This window comes from Musa acuminata, chromosome BXJ3-4 (assembly GCF_036884655.1).
Source record: "Musa acuminata AAA Group cultivar baxijiao chromosome BXJ3-4, Cavendish_Baxijiao_AAA, whole genome shotgun sequence".
Lineage (NCBI taxonomy): Eukaryota > Viridiplantae > Streptophyta > Magnoliopsida > Zingiberales > Musaceae > Musa > Musa acuminata.
In genome coordinates, this window is record NC_088352.1 from 25300061 (window position 1) to 25320993 (window position 20933).

A 20933-nucleotide genomic window follows, 5' to 3' on the forward strand; every position below is an offset into this window, starting at 1 on the left:
CTTCTCATTTTAACGGGTTTAGGAGATAACCCTTACAAGCACTCATACTCCTCATACAGATTTCTAAACTTAGAGTGGAGGAGGAAATTTTTAAAGAGATTGCAGCGACGTTTTTCTACTTTTGAACTCTATGTGCTTGTGTGCTTTAACCAGGGATGAGAGGGGTATTTATAGGCTTTAAGTTGATTCAAACTTGGAGCCTAAAACTTTCCCATCCCGGGTTCCCCGGGCACGAGTGGTACCACCGCCTAGTGTCAGTCTAGTTGACATTGCCCTGGGTGGTACCACCACCTAGGGGGTAGTGCTGGGTGGTACCACCACCCAGACTGGAGATTTCACCGCCTGGCACCCTGCCAGGGGTGGTACAATCGCCCAGACTGGCGATACCACCTCCTGACATAGTCTCAAAGACTATGCCATGACAGTGAGACTTCTTGGGGCACTGTTTGGGCTTCTTATTAGGCCTAACACAATTCTTACATGGGCCTACTTGACCTCTAATTGGGTTGGCCCAAATCCAAACCTAATTATGTGCTAACTATGATTCCTAAGACATATTCTAAGCTAAACAAGTCCGTAAGTCTTGGTTCTTCCGGCGAGCTTTTGGCAAACTTCCGATGATCTCTCGACAATATTCCGGCAAACTCTCGCAAGCTCCTAAACTTCACGATGATCTTCTTGGTGAGTTCCTATGAGCTTCTCTGGCAAGCTCCGAGACTTCTCGGCTGGTTCCGACAGAACTTCTTACAAACGTCCAAACTTCCGATGAACTCTCGAACTCCCAACGAAGTCGCGTCCTTGACTCCGGGACTTCATTTCGCTTTATGTCTTGCTATCGTAGTTAATCCTATACATATAAAACATACTTCGATCTTGACAATTAATACTAAGCATTAATCAAGTTGTCCGGTATATCATTGGTCCCTCGACGCTTCGTCCGATTCTTCGGCGCATCGTCCTCTCTTGTGGCCTATTGCCCAATCGGCCAGTTGACTCCGCAACTCCAATATCCTTGTCATAATATCCGCTTTTCTTGGCCCGATACCTGAATCCATGGCCCAAAGCCTTCTATCGATATGTCGACCGATCCACCGGCACGACGTCCAATCTTTTGACATGTTCCTCCGGCCCAACATGATTTTTCCTACTTTAATAGTCTCATCATGATCGAAGCATCTTGCGTCACTCAAAATGCAAATTAAAACATAAACACATATAATTGGTTTCATCATCAAAATACGAGATTCAGTAGATGTAATCTTAGAGTTTATTGATACGAAACATCAATTAGCCAATATTTTTATAAAGCCTTTAAGTGAAGAACAATTTGATTTTTTTAGAAGAGAATTAGAAATGTTAATTTGTCCGAATGCATGAATTTGTTAAATTTTATTTTCGCACTTTCTTGATTCCTTGGATCACTCACTTAAATCATGATCTTATAGTATGCGCAATGAGCCATATGCATTTTCCCATACAAGTTTTATATGATGTTTGAGTATGAATCTTCTCCTCTTATGATGCGAATTTTATATAATGATGTAAGTAAGATGCTTACTTAGATGTTATACCTCTTACTTTGATGTCAAAACTAAAATTTTATGATGTGATATCTTTATCATACAAATGATGCATTATCGGATTCTTAATATTGTGGACTTTTGAATGCTACACTACAATAATAATGATATTTTATGTAAAGAGTAATAAAATGCTATGCGAAACATTTTATCATGCATAAAGTGATTGTGCATTTAAATATCTTGATGTTTGATATATGGAAGTCATTGACAAATGCATCTCTCATAGATTTCACTCTTATGAATTTTTAATAAGAAATGGATTTGATGTAATGCTCTTCTCACTATGAAGTTTTATTCATGAATTTCTCTTTCATGTGATACTCCTCATTCCTCTCCCATGAATTCTTCCTTATTCTTCTCATAAAAAATGAAGAAATTCCAATGGATATCTTAATCCTTGAAAGATGAATTTTTGTGTGTGATAATTATTTGCAAGATTGGGGATTTGATTTCATATGGATATCTCGATCCTTTTCATGAATCCCTGCCCTTTGTCAAAATGAAAGCATGTTTTAACGAAAACTTATTTATCGTTTTTGGCTTGATTCAAATCATTTCACAAATTTAGTTCCTAATGGATTCCTTACTTACCTTCTTTGAATTTTTTTTTACCACACTTGCATTGTTGAATTGTTCTCCTTTTTGTTGATGATAAAGGGAGAGAAATAATACCAAAATGTGGTAAATTGATGACAAATGTATGCAATGTATTTCATCATATATACTTGAAATATTTGCTTGATAACTTTCTTTCATTATGATAAGATATCTAGAGCTTAACTTGCTAATTTACAATTGATATCTTGCTATAGAATGATGAATTGCTATCTTTGTCATCTTTCATATTTGAAATATCATGCTTGAAAGTGGATGTCATGCCTTGACATCATTTTGATAAATACTTGGCATCGTATTTTGAAAATGTTAGATCATGATAGGAATCATGATGTACATGTTGATAAGCTTAATGAACTTAACTTATCGGTTTGATTCTTGAATTTAAAGGCCTTGAATTCAAGAATGACTTTTCTCAAGTAAGACATATAGATAGGGGGAGTTAAGGTTAACTTCGTCATCAATTGATTGTCATTATTAAAAAGGGAAAGATTATTGAATTATGGATTTTGATGATAAAGTCAATTGTAAATTGTTTGATCTAATCTATATGTTGAGAAAAGTATGTAGGATTAACTATGATAGTAGTAAGACATAAAGTAAGTGTTATGCTAGAGTTAAGATCGAGATCTCTATGGGAGTTCAAGAGTTCGTCGGAAGTTCGGACGCTCGTCGGAAGTTCTACCAGAACCAATTGAGAAGTCCAAGAGCTTGCCAAAGAAGGTCATTGGAACTCACAAAGAAGATCATAAAAAAGTCCAGGAGCTTGCTTGGAGTCCATCGGAGCATTGTCTAGAGTTCGTCGGATGTTCGCCGGAAGCTCGCTGGAAGAGCAATTGACGCACCGGAACAAGAAGTGCTATGATTATGTCTTAATTTTCATAGTTAGATCGTAAATTAAGTTAGGATTGGGATGTAATCCCACTAACTTAATTAGGGGCCAACTGGGCCCTTAATAGGGTTGAATTGGGCCGAATTGAGCAGCCCATTCAGCCCTTGAATTCTTGGCCGACGGTGGCACCGCTTGGAAAGCAGTGCCCCAGGTTATTTGGGTGGTGGTACCGCCCAGACTGGGTGGTGGTACCGCTAGAAATTAATGCTGCCAGTGGTGGTATTTGTTGGGAAATCATTGGGGACGACATCATATGCGTAGCAGAAGAACAAGAAAACAAAATCCCCGATTCCCAAAAAGATGTTCGTCGTCGTGCGAAGATTGGTGCGCAAAATCTGCGAAACTCAAACCTGCGTATATAATAGATTGTGTTACCTAGGGAGATCGTATATCCCTGTTTCCTTGCAGATCCTTAGGAGAGGGTGAAGGAGGTTAAGCGTCCTCCTCTTTAGCGGTGATCCACACAGCAGGGTTGCGACGACGCTCCTAAAAAACTCCAGGCCTGATCTGAGGTGGAGTGGAAGAGGAGAATAGGAAAGGCAAGCAAAGGCTCTAGCCTATGAGGCTCTGAATCCCTCCTATTTATAGAGGTCCCCTGTTAAACCCTAATGGGTCCTCCCCTAGTGGGTATTGGATCTGCATCCAATAAGACAAGGGCTCCGTCGGATATCTCATATCCGAACCTCTACTCATCGCAATGCCTACCATATGTGTGTGACCCTCTAGGCCCAATATCGAGCTGGCCGTGAGTCATACCTATCAGAACTTCTTCTAACTCAGTGAATTATTATCTCTGTAATAATTCACTTGACTCATCGACTACGGAAGTACTAGGCCACTATGCCGTAGTCCCCAGACGATACAGGGGAATCCAATCCATTGGACCTGTCTGTCCTCAGTTACCATGTACCTATAATCTCTCATCCATATAATATCCCAGAGACCGTATATCGAGCATGGTGTTGTCAGACCCATATGGTTACTACTCGAGTCTCGCTCTAATCGGATTCTCCCGGAGAACTCTTTCTCTCTCAACCCGAATGACCCTGGCCAGGGATTTGTCTGAGCAAGAACACATGAGATATTCCTCTCATGACGCCGAGAGTGGATGATCCTCTATCAACACTCAATAGCCCTCGTAAGGTTGACTACCACTCCCAATGACCAGCTATACTAGATCTGGGACAGCCAAACCTATAAGTCTGGTATCAAAGAGTGGAGCACTCATACAGGACATCCTTGGTTTCTCAAGTCTAAGGACCAGATACACCACTATGACTACGGAATCGCTGTCTGACAATAAGGCATCATCAACCATCCAGCATTCCGTAAGCGGATCAATCAGTGAACTCATTCTCTAATGAGCACCTGTACTGTATCCCTAGTGTCCCTACACGAGCTGCTATGAGACCAGTTGCATCCATCATATGGACGGGTATACAACACACCAGTCTATCCGGTTATCACGATGTCCCTCTCGAGTAACCTATGACCGGGATTATTTAGGATATGTGTTTAAAGGTGAATCAATCTCATTATCATGATCTCATCACGATCCGATTCCCACTGCACAAATCCCAGGACATCACAATATATGTATGCATTTATGCAATAGTTATAAAGTGATATATGCCAAAATATAATAAGCAAAAAGATTCTGTATCAAGTCACACGTGCCATCACTCACGTGATTGGCTTGTTGGGCACCTATGACTAGCAATCTCCCACTTGACCTAAAGCCAATCACCTATGTGTCTGATCCCCATCAGACTCCTGTGACGCTCAAAGCCAAAATAAGACAACGGCTTTGTCAGTGGATCTGCAATGTTATCTTCGGATGAAACTCTTGCCACTGCTACATCTCCTCGGGTTACGATCTCTCTGATAAGTTGGAACCTCCTCAGAACACTTCTGATGAGACCCGGGTTCCCTTATTTGAGTAATCGCCCTATAGTTGTCGCAATATAAGGAAGTCGACTTCTCGCTATCCGGAACGACTCCCAAATCTGTGATGAACATCTTCACCCAGACTCCCTCCTTTGCTACATCTAATGCAGCAATGTACTCCGCCTTTGTGGTCGAGTCTGCAGTAGTATCTTGCTTGGAATTCTTCCAGCACACTGCTCCTCCATTCAAGGTGTACACATACCCTAAATTCGACTTGCTATCATCGACATCAGACTGAAAACTTGAGTCTGTGTAGCCTTCAACCTTAAGGTTATTACCTCCATATACTAGTAAAAGATCCTTAGTCCTTCTCAAGTACTTAAGGATACACTTTACTGCTTTCCAGTGCTCCAAGCCTAGATCCGCCTGATACCTGCTCGTGACACTCAGAGCATGCGCTATATCAGGCCTAGTACATAGCATGACATACATGATAGACCCTATTGCTGAGGCATAAGGTATCATATCCATGTTTGCCCTTTCTTAGAATTTTCAATACCAAACATTTTGACAATGGTTTCTATGTACTTGGACTGGGACAAGCCAAGCATCCTTTTGGATCTATCTCTATAGATTCTAATCCCCAAGATATAGGATGCTTCCCCTAAGTCCTTCATGGAGAAGTGTCTAGATAACCAAGCCTTTACTGTGGATAGCATTCCTACGTCATTCCCAATGATCAGGATGTCATCCACATATAACACCAAAAAGGTGATAGCGCTCCCACTTACCTTTCTGTATATACAAGGCTCATCTTCGTTCTTAACGAAGTCATAAGATCTGATTGCCTCATCAAATCTTATGTTCCAACTTTGGGAAGCTTGCTTTAGTCCATAAATGGATTTAAGCAACCTACACACCTTATCTGGGCAGTTCTTGGACACGAATCCCTCAGGTTGCATCATATACACCTCCTCCTCGAGGTTCCCGTTGAGGAATGCGATTTTTACATCCATCTGCCAGATCTCATAATCATAGTGTGCTGCAATAGCCAATAGAATTCTGATGGATTTTAGCATTACTACGGGTGAGAAGGTTTCGTCGTAGTCAACACCTTGCCTTTGACGATACCCCTTAGCCACTAGCCTTGCTTTATAGGTCTCTACCTTTCCATCTACTCCGATCTTTTTCTTAAAGATCCACTTGCAACCGATGGGTACAATACCTTCGGGCGCATCAACTAGGTTCCAAACCTTATTGGAGTACATAGAATCCATCTCAGAATTCATGACTTCTTGCCACTTCCCGGAGTCTATACTCATAATAGCCTCCTTGTAGGTCTGAGGATCAATATCCTCAACATCCTCTCCTATAATATATCCCACATATCTCTCAGGAGGATGAGATACTCTATTAGACCTGCGTAAAGTTGAAAATTGTGTATTAGGTACCTGAACAGACTCGGGCTGTAGAGTGGTGCTTGAGCTTGGTTCTCCAACCTCGCTCAACTCTATCATTCTCCCACTGTCTCCGCCAAGAATGTGTTCCTTCTCAAAGAACACCGCTCTCTTAGCTACAAAGAACTTTTGGTCCTCGAGATGATAGAAATAATACCCACAAGTTTCCTTGGGGTGTTCCACAAATTTGCATCGCTCGATCCTTGATTCTAACTTATCGGGGTTGTGTCTTTTAATGTGGACAGGGTAGCCCCAAATCTTAACAACCTTAAGATCAGGCTTCTTCCCTTTCCATATCTCATATGGTGTAGACACTACACTACCGACTTAGTTGGAATTCTGTTCAGAAGGTAAGCTACGGTTTCTAGGGTATATCCCCAGAATGAGATGGGTAGGTCAGCGAAACTCATCATGGACCGTACCATATCTAATAACGTACGATTTCTCCTTTCAGAGACACCATTGAGCTGAGGTGTGTAAGGAGGTGTCCATTGGGATAATATCCCATGGTCCTTGAGGAACTGAGTAAACTCTATACTTAAGTACTCACCTCCTCGATCTGATCGAAGAGTTTTGATACTCTTTCCAGTCTGGTTCTCCACCTCATTCTTATACTCTTCGAATTTCTCAAAGGCCTCGGACTTGTACTTCATTAAGTACACATATCCATACCTTGAGAAATCATCAGTAAATGTAATGAAGTAGGAGTAACCTCCAATGGCATGAGTTGACATGGGTCCACATACATCACTATGTATGAGTTCCAACAACTCAGTGGCTCTCTCTCCAATTCCACTAAATGGAGAGTTGGTCAATTTTCCACGAATGCAAGGTTCACAAGTTGCATATGACACGTAGTCGAATGGATCTAGATATCCATCATTTAGTAACTTTTGAATCCTTCTTTCATGGATGTGACCTAGCCTACAATGCCACATGTATGCACTGTTCACTTCATCTCGTTTCCTCTTAGACACATTTACATTCATGATATGTGGAGTAGTGTCTAACATAAATAAACCATTATGCAATGTTCCTTTCGTGATGATCTTATCATCTAATAATATCGAACAACCATTGTTCTCAAAAACAAATTTATATCCACTAACTATTAAACATGAAATGGAGATAATATTTTTGATAATGGAAGGAACAAAATAACATGCATCTAATGCAATAAAAGCTCCACTAGGCAGATGTAGGGAGACCTCGCCAATAGCTAATACAGCAACTTTTGCTCCATTACCCATCTTGAGGTCCATCTCGCCTCTCTCTAGTCTCCTAGGCCTTGCCAAAACCTGCAACGAATTGCATATATGATAAGCACTACCGGTATCCAATACCCATGTGTTATTATAAGAGTCTGACAAATGGAGACTAGTCATGAATGTACCTGAAGCTTCATCAAGCTTTTGTTTCGCCCTTTCTGCAAGGTACTATTTGCAATTCCTCTTCCAGTGCCCATCTTTACCATAGTGGAAGCATTGGCCTTTGTCCTTTACTGGGTCTTTCTTAGCAACCTTTGCTTTACCTGGTTTGCCCTTGCTCTTTCCCTTCTTAAGGGACTTTTCTACTTTCCTTTTCTTTCTGGTCTCACCAGTGTAGAGAACTGGCTTCTCTTTCTTAATAGTACTCTCTACCTCCCTCAACATATTGAGGAGCTCTGGGAGAGTCACCTCAAGCTTGTTCATATTAAAATTTATTATGAACTGTGAAAAGGAATCTGGTAGAGACTGAAGCACAATGTTCACACACAAGTTATCCTCTAGGACCATTCCTAGACCTGTGAGTTTCTCTATCCACTCAATCATCTTTAGGACATGGTTCTGAACCGGTGTCCTCTCAGTCATCCTAGCGGGGAAAAGGCTCTTGGATATCTCATATCGTTGAGTCCTTCCCTGTTCCTCAAACAATTTACGGACATGTAGGAGAATGGATCTGGCATCCATCTTTTCATGTTGTCTCTGTAACTCAGGAGTCATAGAGCCCAACATATAGCACTGAGCAAGAGTGGAGTCATCAATGTACTTCACGTAGCGAGCGATCTCATCCTCGTTTGCCCCTTCTTCGGGCGTAGGTATCACTGTATCAAGGACGTACATGATTTTCTCCGCTGTGAGAACAATTCTCAAGTTACGGAGCCAATCCGTATAATTTGGACCAGTGAGGCGGTTGACATCAAGTATGCCACGTAAGGGATTTGAAAGCGACATTTTCTGAAAATAAAGATGCAGTAGAAATGAATAACATGCAGATTTTGCAAGAAATAAACTATCAAGATATGGACTTCTATCTTAATATGCTCCCACTATTTTACTAACGAGTCACGCGACACCCTCAGCACGTGAAACGGAAGTCTTCGGCAGACTTCCAGTGGGGATCAGGATCCAATCAACGTCTTAGTGTAACCTCAAGGGACTCGACCGATCACACTAAGCCTAAAAGGTAGGCAACTCTTACCAATGACAACTCCTTGTGATTCCCGTCCTATTCGGCCTCCGAATCACCATGGCCTCGAGGGACTCGACCAACCATGATGCTCGGTTAAGTCAACACCTTCGTTACAAGATGAGTCTGATTTGATGATATACCCTCGAGGGACTCGACCAAGTATACCATGCCCTCAGGTCACTGGTGACATCTCTATGTCGTAAGCAAGATAGCGAATCGCGATATAGGTGAGTCTCGAGGGACTCGACCAACTCAACCTACACTGGGAATCGGTTCCTACTTATAACGATGGAAGGCCATGTGGGTCAATCTAATTGCCTCACATTTACCGACTTAATATTATCGAGAGATGTTTCTAAGATTTGGTCTCCTAATATGACATGTCACACATATACATATTTAATATATATCTACATCGCTTGCAAATATATATACTTATCTAGTATGTGTATAAGCAATCACACCAGATGATCATGGACCACAACCTAATATGATTAGGCCCGAGCCAGTAGGCCTAATCACTCACATCAAGATCTATGTGTGCAACGGTGCATCTCCATGCCCTGTGATCGTCCATCTCGTCCTCGTCGGTTCCGTCAACATCTTGATGCATCTTAATGCATCACGATCGTCCGTCTCGTGGGTCCCGCTATCGCATCCACACTCCCGCTACGCCTCCTCATGTGATTACAACTTAATCATAGGCACGCAGACCCGACAATAAACGAGAAATATAATGGAGGCTCGCATACCTCAATAATAATAATCACAAGTACACACATCACACGGTCCATGATCATCCGTCCACACATCATACATCACATGTATAAATAATCATCATCATGTAGAACTACTAGATAATAATAAAAATAATAATCAACTAAACCTTTTAATTAATTAATATTTTCTAAAATCAGGGACATGTAGGGAATTTCTGAATTTATAGGGGTATTTTCATAATTTGGACAAAAGACAGAAACTAGAATTTCTCAAATTCCGAGGGACAAAATTATCTTTTGCCCAGAAAACCCTAATGCCCATTCCCCCTTTACGTTGGTGCCGCCACCGCCACCTTGCCGGCGACGGCCTGTGCAGCCAATGAGGGCACTGCCCTCGCCTGCAGGCGGCACGCCCGCTGGCGGCGCTGCCGCTGCGGGTGGGCTCCCCCTTCGGGCACCGCTGCCTCCGCAGGGGGTGCTGTCCCGCCGGGCGACCGCCCCTGTGGGGGGGGTTTCGCCCGCGGGAGCAGCGGCGGCGCCTCTGCCCGTGGGCTACCAGTCCCGCCGGCAGCAAGCTTGCTGCAAGCAGGCTGCCGGCCGGCTACTGTAGACGCAGCCCCTGTGCTGCCCGCCTTCGGCTGCGCTTCACGCATGCAGATCGAGGGCAGCAACTGTTGCTGCCCTTTCTCGCTTTTGCGTCAATGATTTTGACGTCAAAATTCTTCCTAAACACAACACATGCAATTCAAAACCAATCATTCGCACGAACAACCTGGCTCTGATACCACTGTTGGGAAATCATTGGGGGCGACATCATATGCGCAGCGGAAGAACAAGAAAATAAAATCCCGGATTCCCAAAAAAATGTTTGTCATCGTGCGAAGATTGGTGCGCAAAATCCGTGAAACTCAAAACTGCGTATAGAATAGATTGTGTTACCTAGGGAGATCGTATATCCCCGTTTCCTTGCAGATCATTAGGAGAGGGTGAAGGAGGTCAAGCGTCCACCTCTCTAGCGGTGATCCACACAACAGGGTTGCGACGACGCTCCTCAAAAACTCCAGGCCTGATCTGAGGTGGAGAGGAAGAGGAGAATAGGAAAGGCAAGCAAAGGCTCTAGCCTATGAGGCTCTGAATCCCTCCTATTTATAGAGGTCCCCTGTTAAACCCTAATGGGTCCTCCCCTAGTGGGTATTGGATCTGCATCCAATAAGACAAGGGCTCCGTCGGATATCTCATATCCGAACCTCTACTCATCGTAATGCCTACCATATGTGTGTGACCCTCTAGGCCCAATATCGAGCTGGCCGTGAGTCATACCTGTTAGAACTCCTTCTAACTCAGTGAATTATTATCTCTGTAATAATTCACTTGACTCATCGACTACGGAAGTACTAGGCCACTACGCCGTAGTCCCCAGACGATACAAGGGAATCCAATCCATTGGACCTGTCTGTCCTCAGTTACCGTGTACCTATAATCCCTCATCCATCTAATATCCCAGAGACTGTATATCGAGCATGGTGTTGTCAGACCCATACGGTTTCTACTCGAGTCTCGCTCTAATCGGATTCTCCCGGAGAACTCTTTCTCTCTCAACTCGAATGACCCTAGCTAGGGATTTGTCTGAGCAATAACACATGGGATATTCCTCTCATGATGCCGAGAGTGGATGATCCTCTATCGACACTCAATAGCCCTCGTAAGGTCGACTACCACTCCCAATGACTAGCTGTACTAGATCTGGGACAACCAAACCTATAAGTCTGGTATCAAAGAGTGGAGCAGTCATACAGGACATCCTTGGTGTCTCAAGTCTAAGGACCAGATACACCACTAGGATTACGGAATCGCTGTCTGACAATAAGGCATTATCAACCATCCAGCATTCTGTAAGCGGATCAATCAGTGAACTCATTCTCTAATGAGCACCTGTACTGTATCCCTAGTGTCCCTACACGAGCAGCTATGAGACCGGCTGCATCCATCATATGGACGGGTATACAGCACACCAGTCTATCTGGTTATCACGATGTCCCTCTCGAGTAACCTATGACCGGGATTATTTAGGATATATGTTTAAAGGTGAATCGATCTCATTATCGTGATCTCATCACGATCCGATTCCCATTGCACAAATCCAATGATATCACAATATATGTATGCATTTATGCAATAGTTATAAAGTGATATACGCCAAAATATAATAAGCAAAAAGATTCTATATCAAGTCACACGTGCCATCACTCACGTGATTGGCTTGCTGGGCACCGATGACTAGTAGTATTGCCCCTGTTAGGCAGTGGTACCGCTAGAGGTCGATCTCCGAGCTCTGTCAAGCGGTGGTACCGTCTTGATTGGGTAGTGATACCACTTAGTGTCAGACTACAAGCGATAGTACCACTAGTACCCCAGAAATTTGGGATAAGACACTTTTTGGCTATATTTTTTAAAGCCATTGGGGCCTATAAATACCCCACCATGTTCTACATGAAAGGGTACGAAAGCATTGGCATAATCTTGAGTTCTTGAGTTTTAAAGTGTTGTAAAAGTGAGAAGAGTTCTTCTCCTTCATCTCTTAGCCTTATAACCATTCAAGAAAGAGGAGTGAGACTTGTAAGGGTTGTTTCCTAATCCCGACAAAAGGAGAAAGAGCTGAAAAAGTGGTTGGCCTTTGCCTATTGAAGGAAGGCCTCTAGTGGACGCTGATGACCTCGACGGAGGAGGAATCCGAAAGTGGATGTAGATCATTTTGACCGAACCACTCTAAATTCCGGTTTGCCTTTCTATTTGTGTAATTTACATTACTACAAACTTCCTTAATATTCTCTTAGCACTTTTACGAAAGCTTTCAAGTTCAATATATTTTCGAAATGGATTGAATTGAAATGAACATTTTTTTCGAAATCGAAGAATTTTTCGCTGCATTAATTCACCCCCCCTCTTAGTGTCGCTTTTGATCCTAACATGCTCAAATGAAGGAACCCACGTCTCATTAGAAGTGTTCTGAGAAGGTTCCTCATAATTAGAGAGATTGTGACCCGAGGAGATGTAGCAGTGGAAAGAGTTCCATCCGAAAATAACATTGCAGATCCATTAACAAAGCCATTGTCTCAAATTATCTTTGAATATTACAGGGGTCTAATAGGGATCAGACACATAGGTGATTGGCTTTAGGTTAAGTGCAAGATTACTAGTCATAAGTGCCCAGCAAGCCAATCACATGAGTGATAACATGTGTGACTTGACACGTAGTCATTTTGCCTATTATATTTTGGCATCTATCACTTTATATTGACTATTGCATATATGCATGTATATATTGTGATGTCCTTGGTTCTGTGCAATAGGAATTAGATCATGATAAGATCATGATAATAAGATCGATTCACCTTTAAACATAGATCCTAAATAATCCTAGTCATAGGTTACTCGAGAGGGATATTGAGATAACCGAACAGACTAGTGTGCTATATATTTATCCATATGATGGATGCAGCTGGTCTCATAGCTGCTTATGTGGAGACACTAGGGATATAGTACTGGTGCTCATTGAAGAATAAGTTCACTAATTGATCCACTTACGGAATGCTGGATGGTTGATGATACCTTATTGTCAGACAGCAATTCTGTAGTCCTAGTGGTGTATCTGGTCCTTAGACTTGAGACACCAAGGATGTCCTATATGTGTGCTCCATTCTTTGATACCAGACTTATAGATTTGGATGTCCCAGATCTAGTACAACCGGTCATTGAGAGTGGCAGTCAATCTTACGAGGGCTATTGAGTGTCGAAAGAGGATCATCCACTCTTAGTGTCATAAGAGGAATATCCCATGTGTTCTTGCTCAAACAAATCCCTAGCCAAGGTTATTCAGATTGAGAGAGAAAGAGTTCTCTAGGAGAATCCATATAGGTTTGATAACACCATACCCAATATACCGTCTTTGGGATATCAGATGGATGCGAGACTATAGGTACATAGTAACTGAGGATAGACATGTGCAATGGATTGGATTCCCTTGTATCGTTTGGGGACTGTGGTGTAGTGGCCTAGTACGTCCACAATCGATGAGTCGAGTGAATTATTATGGAGATAATAATTTACTGAGCTAGAAGGAGTTCTGACAAGTATGACTCAAGGCCAGCTCGATATTGGGCCTAGAGGGTCACACACATATGGTAGGCATTGCGATGAGTAGAGGTTCGGATATGAGATATCCGCCGGAGCCCCTATCTTATTAGATATCCAATAAACCCCTGAATTATTGGATCCCATGGACGAGATCCAATAAAAGTCCATAAGTGATTATTGGATAGAGATCCACTAATCTAAGAGGCTTGGGTAGTTAGATGAAGATCCAATACCGAATAAGGGAGTATCCATTAGGGTTAAGATTCATAGGGGACCTCTATAAATAGAAGGGATTTAGTGGTTCATAAACTAGAGCTTTTGCTTGCCTCTCCTATTCTCCTCCCCCTCTCTACCTCAAAACAGGCCTGGAGTTTTAAGGAGCGTCGTCGCAGTCCTGCTGTGTGGATCACCGATAGAGAAGAGGGTGCTTGATCTCCTTCACCCTCTTCTAAAGATCTGTAAGGATTCAGGGTTATACAATCTCCCTAGGTAACATAATCTTTACTATACGCAATTTTTTATTTCGCGGATTTTGCACACCAATCTTCGCACGACGACGAACATCTTTTTGGGAATAGGGGATTTTGTTTTCTGTTCTTCTACTACGCATATGATGTCGCCCCCAAAGATTTCCTAACACATCACACGATCCATGATTATCCGTCCATATATCATATATCACTTGTACACATTATCATTATATAGGACTATTGGATAATAATAAAAATAATAATCAATTAAAATTTTAATTAATTAATATTTTTTGAAATCAAGGACATGTAAAAATTTTTCTAAATTATGAGGGGTATTTTCATAATTTGGATAAAGGACATAATTTATAATTTCTAAAATTCCAAGGGGCAAAACTATCTTTTACCTAAAAAATCCCCTAAACCCTCCTCCCATTGCTTGCTGCGGCCATTACCACCTTATCGGCGATGGCCCTCTGTGGCGAGGGGCGGGGGCGCCGCCCTTGTAGGAGTGCCCACGTGGTCCTAGAGGATAACTTGTGGATGGATCTTGTGCTTCAGTCTCTACTAGATTCCTTTTCATAATTCATAATAAATTTTAATATGAATAAGCTTGAGGTGACTCTCCCTAAGCTCCTCAATATGTTGAGGAAGGCAAAGGGAACTATCAAGAAAGAGAAGCCAGTTCTCTACACTAGTGAGATTAGAAGGAAAAAGAAAGCATGAAAGTCACTTAAGAAGGGCAAGGGCAAGGACAGACTGGGTAAAGCAAAGGTTGCTAAGAAAGACCTAACAAAGGAAAAAGGCTAATGCTTCTACTATGGCAAAGATGAACACTGGAAGAGGAATTGCAAAGAGTACCTTGCAGAGTGGGCGAAACAAAAGCTTAGAGAAGCTTTAGGTACATTCAAAATCAGCCTTCATTTGTCAAACTCTTATGATAACACATGGATATTGGATACCGGTAGTGTTTATCATATTTGTAATTCATTGCAGGTTCTAACAAGACCTAAGAGATTGACGAGAGACAAGATGGACCTCAAGATGGGCAATTGAGCAAAAGTTGCTATAGTAGCTATTGGCGAGGTCGCCCTATATCTGTCTCGTGGAGCTATTATTGCATTGGATGCATGCTATTTTATTCCTTCTATTATCAAAATCATTATTTCTATTTAATGTTTGATAGCTAGTGGATATAAATTAGTTTTTGAGAACAATGGTTATTCAATATTATTAGATGATGAGATCATCACGAGAGGAACATTACATAATGGTTTGTTTATGCTAGATACTGCTTCACATATCATGAATGTAAGTATGTCTAAGAGGAGACGAGATGAGGCGAACAGTACATATCTATGGCATTGTAGGCTAGGTCACATTCAGGAGAGAAGGATTTAAAAGTTGCTAAAGGATGGATATCTAGATTCATTCGACTATGAGTCATATGCAACTTGCGAGCTTTGCCTTCATCATCAACTTTTTATTTAGTGGAACTGTAGATAGAGCCATTGAGCTGTTGGAACTCATACATAGTGATGTATATGGACCCATGTTAACTCATGCCATTGATGGTTACTCCTACTTCATTACCTTTACTAATGATTTCTCAAGGTATGGACATGTGTACTTAATGAAGTACAAGTCCGAGGCATTTGAGAAATCCAGAGAGTATAAGAATGAAGTGGAGAACCAGATTAGAAAGAGTATCAAGACTCTTCATTCAGATCGAGGAGGTGAGTACTTGAGTACAGAGTTTACCTAATTCCTCAAGGACCATGAGATTCTATCTCAATAGATACCTTCTTATACACCTCAGCTCAATGGTGTATCTGAAAAGAGGAATCACACATTGTTAGACATGGTGCGGTCTATGATGAGATTCGCTGACCTCCACGTCTCATTATAGGGATATACCTTAGAGACCACAACTTACCTATGAGATATGAAAATGGAAGAAGCTCGATCTTAAGGTTGTTAAGATTTGGAGCTACCTTGCCCATGTCAAACGACACAACCCCGACAAATTAGAATATAGGACGTAACGGTGCATATTCGTGGGAAACCCTAAGGAAACTAATGAGTATTATTTCTATCATCCCAAAAACCAAAAGGTTTTGTAGCCAAGAGAGTGGTGTTCCTTAAGAAGGAACATATTCTTGGTGGAGACAGTGGGAGTATGAAAGAGTTGAACGAGGTTGGAGAACCTAGCTCAAGCACCATTCCACAGCTCGAGTCTATTTGGGTACTTAGTACACAAGTTCTGACTTTACGTAGGTCTGGCAGAGTATCCCATCCTCTTGAGAGATATGTGAGACAAATTAAAGGAGATGATATTGAGGATATTGATTCTCAGACCTATGAGGATGCTATTATGAGTATAGATTCCGGGAAGTGATAAGAAGCCATGAATTCTTAGATAGATTCCATGTACTCAAACAAGGTTTGAAACCTAGTTGATGCACCCGAGGGTATTGTACCCATCGATTGTAAGTGGATCTTCAAGAAGAAGATCAGAGTAGATAAAAAGGTAGAGACCTATAAAGCAAGGCTAATGGTTAAGGGGTAGCGTCAAAGACTAGGTGTTGATTATGATGAAACCTTCTCACCCGTATCCATACTAAAATCCATCTGAATTCTTTTGGCTATTGCAGCACACTATGATTATGAGATCTGGCAGATGGATGTGAAAACTATATTCCTTAATGACAACCTCGAGAAGGAGGTGTATATAATACAACTTGAGGGATTTGTGTCCAAGGACTACCCAGATAAGATGTGTAGGTTACTTAGGTCCATTTATAGACTAAAACAAGCTTCCTAAAGTTGGAACATAAGATTTGATGTGGCAATCAGATCTTATAACTTCGTTAAGAACGAAAATGAACCTTGTGTGTACAGGAAGGTAAGTGAGAGCGCTATCACCTTCTTGGTGTTATATGTGGATGATATTCTGATCATTAGGAATAATGTAGGAATGTTATCCAAAGTAAAAGCTTGGTTATCTAGTCACTTCTTCATGAACGACTTAGGGGAAGCATCTGTTAGGACTCTAGCTTGGAGAGTCCTAATTGAGAGGGACATTCATGTAAAACTGTAAGGACTCTAGCTAGGAGAGTCCTAATTGAGAGGGACATTCTGTTAGGACTATAGCTAGGAGAGTCCTAATTGAGAGGGGCATTCATGTAGGAGGTGTTTTCTTAGAGAAGAATTAGGAGTTGTAAGGGAATATGAGTCTTGACTAGGAGTCATATTAGGAGTTGGTTAGAAGTAAGAGTCTTAAGTAGGAGTCCTATTAGGAGTTAGGGTTTAGAAGCCCTATAAATAGCCATGTATTCCTTCTCTTTTGATAAGCAATAGATGAATCTTTTCTGCAGCCTTTGAGCAGCAACTTGGAGGGAGGAACCCCTATAGAGTTCCAAGGAGGCCGATCCCCTAAAGAGATCAACCCCAAGTTTAGAATCTGCAAGGGTTCTAACACCTGGTATTAGAGCAGCGTTCTTGGCGTCTCGCTGCCCTTCCACAGCCATCCATCAACCCTCCACAACCGTCCAAAGCAATTCCCACAATTGCTTAAAAGATCATCGCCGAATTCCGCCATCATCTCTAACACCACGGATCATCCTTTGATCTCCCCGTGAATTGCAACAGGTTCTGGTTTTCTACCTTACTGCTACTGCAATTTAGTTATCTTTATTTGAAAATCCCAAAAAAATTATTCCTATATTGCTGCATAAACTTTTCGTCATAAAGTTTTCATCTCTACGACGAAAGATACATTGCAGAATTCCAACCGTATAGTACTGTCTGTTTGATCTTGCTACTATGTTTTTTCTATCCAAATCTCCACGAAATTTGATGACATCTTTGACACTTCCTAACAGCAGATTTCCCTTTAGTTTTGTCAAAAAATTCTCAATATAAACCATTGATATTTTACATCTAATCTGCTATACTTGAAAATCTGCACCGTAAAATTTCAGCCGCATAGCACTGATTGTTTGATCCTGATACTACGTTGTTTCTATCCAAATCTCTACGAATTTTTTATGATAGCTTTGACACTTCCTAATAGTGGATTTCCCTTTGGTTTCATAAAAAAATTCTCAATATAAACTTCTAATCTTTTACGTCCAATCTACTATACTTAAAAATCTATGCTGTAGAAAATTTCAGCTGCATATTGTTGCCTTAACCCATCTATTTGCAATCTTTTTTGAATGAAATTTCTTATACACTTTATAGATCATCTTGGCTTCCATCTAAGATTCATCTATTGAGGAATTCATCTCTAAAACTGATTTTTGTGTTGCTATAAATTTTCATCGTAAACTGCTGAAATTTTTCGACGAGAATTCTGCTATCACAACTTGCACCAATTTCCTTGCTGTTATACTGCCGAAATTTTCTTGATTAAATTAGTCATCCTTGCTGTCATATAAACTGTGATTTTTCTATCAATTCCCTCCTCAATTCTCTCAAGGTTTTGGTGGAAATTACGTCGAGAAACCGCTGTTTCTTCGACGACAATTCTGCTCTTACAAGATAGCACATACTTGCTGCAACTTCCACTGATTTCTCTCAAACCTTTGCTGCCATCTACCACAGATCCAAAACTTTCATCCACAGCCCTAAAACTCCACCAAACCACACCCTCAAACTACACCCAAAACAGCCACAAAACAAGCCTAAATCGTTGCCTACATCAACCGATCCACCAACCCTTTCGACCATCACTTCTCTCAACCTATACATGCCTTTAACCTGACAACAAAAGAGAGATCTTAACAACATATATTTGGAGGCATATACTATGGCATCTAAGGAGGCAATCGATGCTAAATTCGAAGCCTTGGAGGCGCGAATGGAGGATAAGATTCGGACTCTCTTTACCGAACTCAGATTGGGCCGACTACTAAGCCCGAAAAAATCATATCACGGAGAGAGCTTTGCCCAATCGCACCAGGCCCGAAGAGATGAGTTCCAAGGGAGGGGAGGCTCTATGACTGACCCTAACTATCCATGCATGAGAGTGGACTTCCCTAGATGGGAAGAAGGAGACCCGATTGGTTGGATCTCACGCGCGGAGCGATATTTTCGGTACCACAAAATCGCAGATGCATCTATGGTGAAAATTGCAGCTATACATCTTGAAGGGGATGCTATACAATGGTTTAAACAGTTTGAACATACTTATGGAGTCCTTTCATGGCAACAATTCAAAGAAGGATTGCTGATCCGCTTTAGACCAACCGATTACGAGAATATTGACGAACAACTAGCAAAGATCCGACAAACCTCCACCATTCAGGAGTACCAAACAAGGTTTGAAAGGTTATCTAATCAAAATCATGATTGGTCTCAAAAACAGCTATTGAGGACCTTCATTGAGGGCTTGAAGCCGGAGATCCGAGGAGAAGTTAAAGCGCGACAACCGTACACGCTTATGGCAACCATCTCTTTCGCACGACATCAAGAGGAGCAATTGAACCATGAAGCTCGGAGGACTAGGGTCGCTCCTCAACTAGTAATATAGAAGTCCTCAGCCCCCCCTACTGTCGACCAAGTCCCTGCACCAAAGAGGTTAACAGGAGAAGAGCTTCGGGAGCGATATGCGAAGGGGTTATGTTGGCATTGTGACGAGCCGTGGAGCCGTGAGCATCGCTGTAGTAAAGGAGGACTTCTTATGATTGAACCGATAGAAGAAGAGGTCATTGAACATTCAGAAGAGAGCCTTGAACATGAAGAAAAAGATGCACAAGAAGAGCCACAACCGACCGAAGTTACGGTACAAACACTAGCTGGCTACTCAAACCCGCAAACGATGAAAGTTGGAGGCCTTCTCAAACAACAACCGATCACTGTTCTCATCGAGACGGGCAGCACTAATAACTTCCTAAACAGTAAGGTTGCTATCCATATGAACTTACCTATTGAGAATTGCAGTAGGTTTGTCGTTACGGTCGCCAACGGACGGATTTTGAAGTGTGATCATAGGTGCCCGCAGGTGAAACTGTTGCTGCAGGACCAAGAGATAATTGCAGATTTCTTCCTCCTCCCTCTTGATGATCATGAGGCCATACTCAGAATTAAATGGTTGATGACATTAGGTGATATTTCTTGGAATTTTATACAACTATTTATAAAATTTTACAGTAAGGAGAAATAGGTGATACTGCATGGTAAACGTGAGGGCGACGTAACGACGATTTAACACACAACAAATGGAGAAGGTTTTGCATAAAGCATGCAGCGGCTTTTTGGTATAACTTGAGCAGCAAACTAAGGGAGAGCCAACAAAATTTGAAGATCCAAATCTACTTCCTTTGCTTGCTGAATTTTCAGATATATTTGACGAACCGCGCAACCTACCTCTTACCCGTCGGCATGATCATTATATAACGATTCTTCCAAGCAAATCTCCAGCAAATGCTCAGCCATATCAGTATTCACATCTCCAGAAGGATGAAATAGAAAGGATTGTAAACGAGATGCTCGAAACAGGAGTTATTCGGCCATGTTGCAGCCCCTACTCTTCACCGGTGCTCCCCATACGAAAGAAGGACGGAACATGGCGATTATGTGTTGACTACCGAGCTCTCAATGGCATAACCATCAAGGATAAATACCCTATTCTAATAGTAGATGAATTGCTTGATGAAAGGGAGCACAAATCTTCACAAAGCTGGACCTTCGATCCGGGTATCATCAAATACAAGTATGCG